This window comes from Monodelphis domestica, chromosome 5 (genome assembly GCF_027887165.1).
Source record: "Monodelphis domestica isolate mMonDom1 chromosome 5, mMonDom1.pri, whole genome shotgun sequence".
Lineage (NCBI taxonomy): Eukaryota > Metazoa > Chordata > Mammalia > Didelphimorphia > Didelphidae > Monodelphis > Monodelphis domestica.
In genome coordinates, this window is record NC_077231.1 from 45,000,463 (window position 1) to 45,008,833 (window position 8,371).

The window sequence follows — 8,371 nt, forward strand, 5'->3', positions numbered from 1 at the left end:
TATCTGTCCACACAGGAAAAATGTCTATTGTACTGACTGCTAATCAGTGGGATGGACAACCCACAGAGTTTGTTCATCAGTACAAATATTTTGGACAGACATTGCGAATAGATAATGAAGCAGGCCCAGAATTGAATAAGAGGAGAAGTAGACTTTAGAAAACCTGGCTGTCATTGGACAAAAAGACTTGTACAAGAATATTCATAGCTGCGCTCTTTGTGGTGGCCAAAAATTGGAAAACGAGGGGATGCCCTTCAATTGGAGAATGGCTGAACAAATTGTGGTATATGTTGGTGATGGAATACTATTGTGCAAAAAGGAATAATAAAGTGGAGGAATTCCATGGAGACTGGAACGACCTCCAGGAAGTGATGCAGAGCGAGAGGAGCAGAACCAGGAGAACATTGTACACAGAGACTGATACACTGTGGTACAATCGAACGTAATGGACTTCTCCATTCGTGGCGGTGTAATGTCCCTGAACAATCTGCAGGGATCTAGGAGAAAAAACACTTTTTCATAAGCAGAGGACAAACTGTGGGAGTAGAAACACCGAGGAAAAGCAACTGCCCAACTACAGTGGTTGAGGGGACATGACAGAGGAGAGACTCTAAACGAACACTCTAATGCAAATACTAACAACATGACAATGGGTTCGAATCAAGAACACATGTGATACTCAGTGGAATCACGTGTCAGCTATGGGGGGTGGGGGGGAAGGAAAAGAAAATGATCTTTGTCTTTAATGAATAATACTTGGAAATGATCAAATAAAATATATATATATAAAAAAGAAAACCTGGTTGTTCCTTTAGTGACTTCAAATTTCTTCTTGAAACAGAGACTTTTAGCATCTTTTTAGCATCAATATTCTTCCAGTGATTCTATGTAGTTGCAAGTTATAGAGTGCCAGTCTCTAAAGAAATGCAGTTGAAGGGTAGCAGAGAGAAGGTGTGAGTAGGCAACATTACACATTACAAATGAGGAACTTACATGAAAAGGATGTAAAGGATTTCATCAGAAAAATGTCTGAGCTTTAAGTCCTTGATGAGAGTTAGGGATGTCTAATGGAAAGCCCATGTACTAAACTGACATTCAGATGATATCAAGGAATCTAAAGGAAGGCTCCATGGACAAAAGTTGCAAATGATGGAAGGGCATCAATGCATTGAGAACTGGACTGTTGCAGGGAATACCCATACTGATGAAAACACAGACAAAGCTGACAATGCTCTCCCTCTTTTGCTGCTTGGGCCCTCCTTCCCAAAGCACCCTGTTCTTACCTGTTTTGTATTTCTTTGAATTTATTAACTTCATATTTTTTCTGGATTTGAAGAATATTCTTCAAAAGCTTCAAAAAATTCTGGGCAAACTAAGAAGGCTGCAGAATTTATGTGATCTAAGTTGTTTCTAGACTGTTATTAGTTCTTCCAATTCAAGTTCTATAAAATATCTTGATTATAACAGAACTCTTACCAAATAACAAGTGTGAAGACTATTCAAATTTACTCTAAGTTCATAAGTGCTGGGATTTTTCCTTTTAAATGAATTATTCACATCTTGTTATTTCCAAGGCTATAATGGAATTTGGGTTATGTCTGGAATTTTTATCTTTGATGACTGTTGAAAAATGTATTGCAAAACATTTTGCTCCCAGATAAACTTGTTTCCTACCATTTTGTAAAGGCAGTCAGTTATCACAAATTAAGTCAGATGTAAAGGTGTCCTTGGACTGTGATTAAAGAGACCATTCTCAATGTGTTTGAGATGAGGTTAATAGACTGAGGCAACTGAAGATAAGATGGGGAAAAAAAGATAAAAACATTCCTTGTATGTTTAATTTTATGGAGCTGCATAACTGTGAACCAAGTTCTAACTGAGGTTTAGGGTTTATTTTTAGATACATGGATTCTTACATTTTACCACCAATGGTTTTTATCTTCCTTGTATATTCATGTGAATTTAAATATCATGCACTAAATGTTTTGCCCTTGTTCGCTATTATGTAGCCAAGGTGTTCCTAGGCACCATTCTGTATAATTTGCCCTTGTAAATGGTGTGGGTCAGTGAAAAATAGATATATATTTTTTTCTTGCTCAATTTACATTAGTAAATTGTTTTCCAGTGTCATATTAATTTATTTCTGCCTCTTGTTTCTGCATAACTGAAATAGTTGCTGAATCCATGTAGTTTTCATTGGTGTTGCTAATATCTATAGTTTTAATTTTAAATAACCTGTACTTCCATTTTTTAAAATGTAACCAACCCAAGCATTTTAAGCAATAATTTCAATGGTGTGAAAGTTCAATCAGTTTAACCCCTTGCCTCTAAAGTGGAGTTTGCAAAAAATGAATAAATAAACAAATAAATAAATAAACAAAAAAAAAGAAAAAATGACTGTTATAAGAAAACAAGGTCTGGTTTAAAGCAAAAGAATGTTCGTTTCTAGAAATTGTGCAATAAATAAGGAGAAGTTCATCTCAGTAATGATATTTTAAAGTGAAGCTTTTATGCACCATTGCCTAACATGCACAGCCTAACTGTGGAATGCTGGGAAACAAGAGTGGTTGATAGACCAGCTAAGCATGTATTGATGGAAACATGACTGGCTTTTTCAGCAGCCCCAGAGAATTGATAGAGGTATCATACCTACACTGGCAATAAACTACAAAATAAATCGCACCTGTTTCTTGGACAAACTGATTCACAGAAGATGAAGCTGTCACACAGATCAGGGATGGACAGTCTAACTCTGCCGTGCTGCTGGACAGTAACCCAAAGCTAGACAAGCTGGCCATGCTGTCTCCTGCCAGCTGCCTCCCCAAACTACCTGTTATGTATCTCTTTGAATTTATCCCCTGCACATTTATATACTGAGACGTGTAGGTGTAGGTGTTGTCCTCTCCATTAAAACGTAAGCTCTTTTTGAGCAGGGATTGCTCCACACCTGGTATTTGTATCCTCAGAGCCTCATAGGGTGCCTGCCACAAGGAGCTACTCAATAAACATTTGCCAGTCCATTGTGGCTGACTGAAAGAACCCTATGAAAAAGCTATCCTTGGAACTCCACGACGGAGGAAGAGGCTTTGAGGCCATCGGTAGGGATTCCTCCCCACTTCCACGGAGGTTTTTGGAGAGCATCTTTCCAGAAAGAATAATAGAGATGACTCTTTTCCCCCCCTCTGACGATGGTGCTATAATTTCTGACAGTAAGGTTTATTCAATAAACTTTTATAGAGTGCCTATTTTGTACAAAGTGCTGAGGATGTGAAGAGAAATAAGGCATAATCCCTGGCCTCATGGAGTGTGTACTTGTAACAAGGGAATCACTTTAAAAGACTGATATATATTAATTTAAGGTTGCCAAGGAATCAGCTATGTAATTCCTAAATGAAAAACTCAAGTCAGCCGTCAGCCTTTTTTGGAGTTTAATTACAATAGGAGTAAGAAAGGAATTAGAGATAGAGAGAGAGAAAAAGGGAGAGAAGGGAATAGGGCTTAAATACCCCTTCTGTTTAGGCTGGGCCAAAAGGCCCAAGCCCTTAGATAGCTGGAGCAAAGAAAAGAGATCAGTCCCTATTACTCATGTGTCCAAAATGGAGAAACAGTCTCAGAGGCCCCCACCTTCAGCTTCCTTCAGAGCAAGCCTTCCCAGAGCCCACAGGAACCACATCGACCAAAACTCCTCAACCCCCTGGAGTCTTCAGACCCCCTATCTTTAAGGAAACTCTCCAAGTTGCCTCCCCTCAGTCCTCACATCTACCAATCACTGTCTATCAATTTCCCTGTCAATGGAGGCTCTAGCTTAACCCAGGACCGCCCAGAGGTTTCTGGCTTTTGCACATGTCTGTTGAAGGTCATATTTTCAAATGATTAAATCTTTACTCCTTTGCTACAGCCCTTTCTAAATCCTGTTAACCTGAGTAGGGTAGAGATTGGAATAATTAAATTTTGATCTAGGCTGCAGCCCTTACTCAATCCTATTAGGACTGAATAGGGTGGAGATTTACTCCAAGTATCTCCATTGTATCAATTCTAAAATCAATCAAGACTCAAAGAAATTCCTGTTCTATGCTTAAGTATAGGTCAAAGTCCTTTCCATTGTTCAGCAAAGGGTTTCTGTCCTAAAGTAATCTTAAGAAGGGAAGAGAAAGAACCTCCCATGCCAATGGGGTTCCCATTCCAATAGACTATCAGTAAGAAATTTTCCAAGTATGAAATATCCCAATGGTGAAATTTCCAACATTTATAAGTCTAAGGAAATTTGAGGTTTACATACTTTAATAATTATGATAGAGAGGGGTCAGCTGGGTAGCTCAGTGGATTGAGAGCCAGACCTAGAGATGGGAGGTCCTGGGTTCAAATGTGACCTCAGATACTTCTCAGCTGTGTGACCCTGGGCAAGTCACTTAACCCTCATTGAATCAGTAGACTCTTTTTTTATTCATCTTAAGCTCTTAGCTGAGATCCCAATGATTAACAGAAAATCTTCATGTCAAAAATATATCAATATAAAATCGCTTTTGTCTAAAAGCTTTATCACATATGATCTCTCCAGCTGCTCAGCATCCGTTCCAGGTGGAAGTTGTGAAGTTTGTCGATTAATTTGAGGAAATGATACATCTAAAGTTAATCCTTGGCTGGCTGAAGCAGCAGCATTATCTATGGTGGCCTTAGAAAGCACAAGAAAGTTCTGTAGAGCAGGTCATCCCTGAAAGCTATGAGAAAGAACCTAGCTCTGGAGAGGAATCATGCTTTACCTTTTCCCTTGAAGCTCTTCTAGGGATATTTCTCTTCTTCATTCACTGGCAATGGTATCTGAGGTTGGAACAACTTACTTAACAAGAAATGCTGCATTCAACAGGGAGCAGGTCCAAAGAATCCAAGTTGCAAAGTGAAGCTGTGGAGAGGATTAAACCTAGACAACCCAGCAGAGCAATCTGTGCAGGGGGAACAATGTGAAGGCATCATGAGAAAAGATACAGGGACTCTGAAGTGCCAATTAAGCAGTCTATCAACATTTCTTAATCATCTACTGTGTATGAGGCACTGTGTTAATCAATGGGAATAAAGAAAGTAGAAAGATACAAAAAGAGCTTACAGTCTAATGAGGGAGACAACATGCAAACACATGTACAGAATAATTCAAAGAAGGAAAGCAATGGAATTGAGGGGGTAAGAAAGGCTTCCTTGTAGAGGGTGAGATTTTGTTTTTCTTTTTCTTTTTTTTAATAATTTATTTATTTTAAAGTATTTTTCCAAGGTAACATGATTCATGATCTCTCCCTCTCCTTTTCCCTCCCCCTTCCCAGTGGAATTGCTGGCAATTCCACTGGAATATACATGTATTATCACTTAATATCTATTTCCATATTATTGATTTTTGTAATAATCTTTTAAAGCCAAACCCCCAAATCCTATACTGTTATGAGGGAAAGGAGAAATGGTTTGCAAACAGGTAGCAGAGAGGAGAATTTGCAAAGAGAGATCTTATTGCATGCTGCAGAACTGACTGTGTTCTGGACAATATAAAAAGTAGACACTGGGCTTTTGGTTTCCGGTTTCTGGGAGAGCCTGAAGTGACAACTTCCTCCTGCTCAGGATATCTACAAGCCAAGGAGGGGTTTTGTTTCCTACCTCCTTGAAGCTGAAGCTATCTATCCTATTGTCCAGTTGGATAAATCCTGCCTACTTTGTGATCTACTCATGTTCCAGTGTCCTGAGAGTGTTCCCAACTGCTGTGAAGCTCTGCCAGCATGCCAGTAAACTGTGGGGGAAGGCCTGAAGCCATCTTGGGCCCAACCCAAAGAGGGTTGAACCCTATCATAAAGGGTTCAACTCAACTACTTTGATGAACTATATATCTAACCAAACATTATCTGGGAGGATTATTAGATCAGGTAGTCAGATAGCCAGGAATTTCTAAACAGTCAGAATAGAAAAGTAGGCAGGTAGAAGATCAGAAGACACCCCTATGCAAGGGTCTTAGAAGGTGAAGGGTTTAGCTAGAATTTATTAGATCAGGGTATCCTTTTCCCTAATCCTCCCTTGTTTTAAAATCCTTCCTTGTTTTAAAATAAACCCTTGACCTATTTTTTACATCTGTCTGTGAGTCTGAGCACACTGGCCCAGTGAGGCTTGTGGGTCTCTTCACTGTGAGTTACCAAGAACCCAATAAAACCTTGGTATCTCATCTTAACAGAGACTATCCACCTTTTTCAATACCCATATAAACAAGTGATAAATCATTTGTTTTTAGAAGGTGAGACTTTGGATGGGACTTACATGATGTGAATAGTTGAGTAACAACATAGAATTCCAAATTGTTTTCTAGAATTTTTGGATCGCAAGAATTTTTTCAATAGTTGTCTATTGTGTGGCATGAGGCAGGCAAAGGCCAGATTTTTTTTTTTAGTGATATCAGCAACATTATACAGGGAATATCCATATGGCTTTTTGCTATTTCTTTACTATATTATTTTCCCATTGGAGATCTCTTACTTCAAGGTTTTACTTAAGCCATTTCTCAGAATGATTATTGTACTTATGTTTAACATAGGTCAACTTGGTAGTATGGTGAAAGTTAATGCTTTTGGGATAGCGAGGTTGCTCAGTGCCTAGAGTCAAGAGAAACTAGATTCAAGTCTGGCCACAGATACATCCTAGCTAAATGACCCTGGGCAAGTCACTTAACGGCCAATTGCTTAGCCCTTCCCACTCTTCTGTTTTAGAATAGATACATCAATTCTAAGACAGAAAGTAAGGATTTTTAAAAAAACAACTTAAAAACTGAATGCTTTTTATAGCACAATATTTGGTTTTCTCTACTAAAGTCTTCCTCTGTGATTGTCTCCAGATGTAATGGAGTTAATATAAGTTCTTTTTTTATTAAAAAATTTTTTTTAATTTAAAAAATATTTTCCCATGTTTACATTATTTAATTTTCTTTCCTTCCCCCAAACTGGATCCAATAAGCACTTCTACTGGGTACAAATTTATCACTTATACGTATTTCCATATTATTCATCTTTGCAATAATCTTTCAAAACCCAAACCTCCAATCATATAACCATATAAATAAATGATGTCATTTGTTTTTCTTCTGTGTCTCTACTCCCCTAGTAGCAAAGTCCATGACATTGGATTGTTCCACAATGTTTCACTTTCTGTGCACAATGTTTTCTTGGTTCTGCTCCTTTTCCTCTGCATCAGTTCTTGGAGATTCTTCCAGTTCATATAGAAATCATCTTGTTCATTATTTCTTATATCACAATGGTATTCCATCACCATCATATAACATAGTTTGTTCAGCCATCTCCAATCAAGGGATATCCCCTCATTTTCCAATTTTTGGCAACATTTTTCATTATCTCTTTAGAGTACAAATCTATTAGTAATATTGCTGGATCAAAGGGCAGGCAGTCTTTCCACCAGGAGTGTATTAGTGTTCCAATTTTGCCACATCTCCTCCAACATTTAACTTTTTCCTTTACTGTCATATTGACCAATCTGCTAGGTGTGAGGTGGCACTTAAGTGATGCTTTGATTTGCATTTCCCTAATCAGGATGGATTTAGAACACTTTTTCATGTGATTATTGATAGTTTGATTTCTTCATCTGAAAACTGCCTATTCATGTCCCTTGACCATTTGTCAATTGCTGAATGGCTTGAGAAATTAGACCTTTGTCAGAGGTTTTTGTTATAAACATTTTTTCCCAGTTGCCAACGCAAGTTCTTGAAAACCATGTCAACAAATTTTGATTGATTTTGCTCAGGTGGGTTAGGTTACAAATATAGCAAGCACTTATGTGTCTGCCTCACATGTCATATAGGTATGTATGATATATATAAAGCAAGAGCTGCTGTAGCTCTGCTGGGAACTGTGTTGAATTGCCTTCCACCAAAGAGGGCTTAGCAAGTCGTCTGTAATTTCCTGCCTCGGTACTGAAAGTACCAAGTGATTCAGTGACTCGGTTGGGATTTTGAAAGCGCTTTATAAATGCTCCGGGGTCCGAAGCGACACTTGCACCCAACTTGCCGACAGTAAGGCGGCCTGGCCTCTCTTCCCTCCCATCGAGAGGTAAAAAGTTGCACTGAATGAGCCCGCCTGCCCGCCGCATTCTCCCCTTATGACTAAACAAGTCTCCCTCCTGGGGCCTGTGCTCAGTTCTCCCACAGGGCCACTGTTTTGCGCGGGTTGTAAATCTCCTAACGAGACTGAGACTTTCGTTTCCCTCGTGCCCTATTTTCCAGGGAAAGCGGCCAAAAACGGCGAAAAAGAGCAACAAGTTCAAGAGAATCTATTAACTTCCAACCGTTGCTCCACACGCTCGTGGACCTGCTTGAGGCGGACGCGCGAGCCCAGTCTCG